At 35.5% G+C, this 3973-nt stretch overlaps 1 long non-coding RNA gene across 1 annotated transcript; it reads left to right on the top strand.

The window, feature by feature from the left end:
• The first annotated feature begins 558 nt into the window (after window positions 1–558).
• LOC108514566 (uncharacterized) lies at window positions 559–1614 on the top strand. The gene is made up of 2 exons (XR_001881245.1): window positions 559–1062; window positions 1442–1614. It is a non-coding gene; the product is annotated as an uncharacterized LOC108514566 (long non-coding RNA).
• Window positions 1615–3973: the final 2359 nt, after the last annotated feature.

Raw genomic sequence — 3973 nt, 5'->3', positions numbered from 1 at the left:
ATCTTATAACAGACAAAATAAGCTTTCAGTTTCTGCTACTCCCAGTCTATACCTAAAACCCTCAAAACAAGATCACTTTGAGCGGCTGACACAGTGTGGGTTGGCTTCCCTTTGTGCCTTTCATTCTCAGCTAATTGATTTGAATCCCACATTAAGTTTTGGAGAAGTCAGAGGAGCCAGATAGAAAATGGAAAGGTGAAGCTCTCTGTGTCCCATCCTACACCAAGTCTCTCCAATCCTTTCTCTCCATTCTCATTGTTACTGAGAATGCCTCTTGCATTGTGACAACAAACCCTTAATTATTGTCTTCCTCCTCCTCACTCTGTTTTACGTAGACATTTTTTGAAGACTTTCTCTCGTAGTCCTGGATCTCCTTGAAAACAGCTTCCTGAGCATTGCCCTAAATAGAAAGTAAAAGTAAAAGAATGCTTAAAAATTTTACCAGGACCTTGTTGCTAAGCAACCATTTCCTTTGTCTCTAAGTATATGAAATATGACATTGTTTGGAATGTGTTTAGTACAAAAGATCAAGGTTGGGGAGCAGGGAGTAGGGAGGAGGTAAGGGAGGAGGTGGTAGTAAAGAAACCTTTAGATTGAAAAATGTAAAGATATAATATGAAAGGAGAAAAAACAACAAAAGAACCCACCACGGAAGTTTCAACCCACCACCACCACATGGTGCCAAAAACTTCAAAATGGAACATTTCTTATATTGGCACATATTTTTGTGAGAACAAACATATGGTTGTGAGCATATTCTTACCTTCATTGTGATCTGTATATTTCCTCTCTGCAGGAAAATTTAAATGCACTGTTGACATCTTTTTATAGTCACATAATAAGAAAGCAGACAAAGAAATGTTATGATTGAACTTATTCATGAGATACCACAGACTCTAATTTGTCAAGTTTTTCATATTTACACTACTGGTGAATCTCTAGTTGTATACCTGCCTCTGTGGTCTCATTGTTGGTCCCTAGGGTAGCTTATAAATAAAAACAGATGATACTGTCTACTGGCCACAACAAGCTCACAACTCACTTTCTACTCCAACCTCAAGTGTAAGTATCATTTTTACTTGGTTGAGGGCAAGAACCATAATTGGGCAGCTTTTACTAAGAATGAAAAAAAGTTTTAGCAGAATATAAATAAGCCTAGACAGACGGAGACTTTTTGTTCCTCTTGCCAACTGGGGAGCTCTGGTGAAAACTTTTTGTCATCATTAAGATCACACACAATCCAAAATTTTGGTATAGTTAGGGAGACTGGGATGGAGAAGACCATTTAATTTGCCGTATTTGTCAAACCTGCCTGTCTCTAGTCTAGTAAAAGTCTACACTTAGCCTAGCTTACTCATTTAGGGATCAAGAATCTGGTCAGCATTAAAGTTTTGCCTTCTCAGTCAACAGGGCATTTTTCTGTGCATGTGTTTCCCTTTAGGACCATGTAGAGAAAGATGGATGGTTGAGGTCAGGATTTGGAGTTCTCCAGCTAACTGCATATTAACTTTGTTATCATTGCCAATATTATCATCTGACAGAGAAATAGACTTGATGGATTTGGGCTTTAGCCCTGACTTCACCACAAATAGATAGTGTCATCTTGGATGCTAACTTTTTGTCCCATTGGTGTCTCTTTTTGTTTTATGAAGGTAATCATATCTATAGAAATAGGTATAAATTGAGAGTGTCAGTAATAATTATAAGATAACCATGTGTTTAATACTGAGATTAAGTAATAAAAATTTCCAAGCACCTCAGAAGTCTTCATATGCTCCTATACGCCCTTTCCCCATAGCCTCTTTCTGTCTCTTCTTCCTTAAAGACGTAACCATTATTCTGACTTTTAATTATCCCTCAACTTTTTTGATAATTTTTACTGTGATATAATTTCAAATTTACACAAAAATTGCAAGAAAAGTACAAGAAAATCTTATGTAACTTTTACCCAGATTTACCATGTATGTACATTTTGATCATTTGCTTTATTATGAATGTGTGTGTGTGTGTGTGTGTGTGTGTGTGTGTGTGTGTGTGTAGTCCTTACTTTCTAGAACAATAAAATGTCCCAAGATCAGCTCATAGTTCCTATGCCTCGGCTCTGGGGTCATTCATTTCTCCAAAGAGATTTAGTTCTTTATACCAGAGAATGACATTTAGAAATCAAAATCTGGCCTCAAAATGTGCTCATTGATACTAGTGTGTCGTAGCTTTTAGACCCTCTCAATGATTATATCCAAAAAATATATGTATATTTAAAACACAACCACACAAATGTATGTATGGATAGAGAGAGAGATAGAGACATAGATAGATGATCAATATGATTTATATTCTTTCCTTAGATAACATTTACATTCAATGAAACATAAAATTCTTAGATATAAAACTTAATGAGTTTTGGTAAATGCATATCTCTGCCCATTCCTTGATCAATCAATAATTCTGTTCCTCTAGAGTGTCCTGAATTTTTTCAGTTCTAGACTATTTGGCTCATTCTAGAATTTTATATAATCTGAAGATAATTTTCTATTGAGTCTTCCAACTCATGAACATAGTACATCTTGCATTTATTCAGGTCTTCTTAATTTCTTTTAGCAATCTTCAGTAGTTTTAACTGTACAGGTATTGAGCATATTTTATTGAATTTATACCTAAGTGTTCTATGCTTATCTTTTGAAGATACTGGAAATATTTTTATTATTTTTGAAATTTTCTGCTAATATACAAAACTACAATTAATTTTGTATATTGACTTTGTATCTTGCAACCTTGATACACTCACTTATTAGTTCTATTAATTTATTTGTAGTTTCCTTAGCCTTTTCTACAGAAAATAATGTTTCCTGCAATAAGAGAGAGCTGCACATTTGTTCCCAACTTAATGACATTTATTAACCTTTCATGCCTCACTGGATTGTCACAGCCTCCAGTAGAGTATTGAATTAGTGTGTGAGATCAGACAGCCTTGAATATAACCATTAAATATTACATTGGTTGTAGGTTTTTCCATAAGTAAATTTTGTCAAATTAAGGTAGTTCCCTTCTAGTCCTGGTTTGCTGGGAGTTTTTATGATGAATAAGTGTGGAGACTTGTGATGGTTTTTTTTCTGAAAGTGACAATAGGGAAAGATAAGAAAAGGGAGGGAAAAAAGAAAAGGTAAACTCATTCAGCTTGCAGCCTTCCTTAGCAACTCCATCTGTCAATAATTACTGTGTTATTTGAACTCAGATTTCATTAAATGTGAGTGCTTAATTGTTCTCTATTATATGTACATGTTGGTTTTGTCTTTACTGTCAAAGTAAAACAGAACAAAATTTTGAAGGTGGGAATAGGAAGCTTTATTTATCTGTGTCCCTTATTTCCCCCGGCACTGGGCTACTCTCAAAGTGACTGCTTCATCAGTTTCAGAACTGATTTTTATTAGAAAGAAAATGCCAAAATTGTTTATTATTTTAGAGTTCCACACCCACAATCTCATTTTATTCTCAAAACAACTCAGTAAAACTTGTTTTGCGATAAGGCATGTGGGGGTCAGAGAGGTATATGACTTGTCAGTGAACACAAAACTCATTTCAGACAGAGCAAGGAACAGAATTCAGATCATCTGACACCTCATCCAGATCTATCTCAATGCACCACCCTGCCTGATTTCCATGGTTCCTCCTATTATTATTACTGAGGTCAGCTCTTGTCCCACTAAAGATTATATTGTACTAAGTCTCAAAACTGGGTTAGATTGGGATACATAGACACTAAGCTGTAAATGATTTAGTGTCTGTGTATCATGGACCTCGTCCATAAACACAATGTGCTGAAAACTCCTATTAGCCAAGCAGGGTCTTGTCAGACATTCTGCAACATATTAGGTGCTAATTATATATTTGTGATTGCATGTTATGCCAAATTCCTGAATCCAATTTGCATGAGGATTCCCTCTGAGATGAATACTCTCTTTCTGGGGAAGGTCCC

Source organism: Rhinopithecus bieti, unplaced genomic scaffold, assembly GCF_001698545.2.
Source record: "Rhinopithecus bieti isolate Rb0 unplaced genomic scaffold, ASM169854v2 scaffold_30846, whole genome shotgun sequence".
NCBI classification, from domain to species: domain Eukaryota; kingdom Metazoa; phylum Chordata; class Mammalia; order Primates; family Cercopithecidae; genus Rhinopithecus; species Rhinopithecus bieti.
The sequence above is the reverse complement of the archived record's forward strand: the minus strand, read 5'-3'. Positions and strand labels throughout refer to the sequence as shown.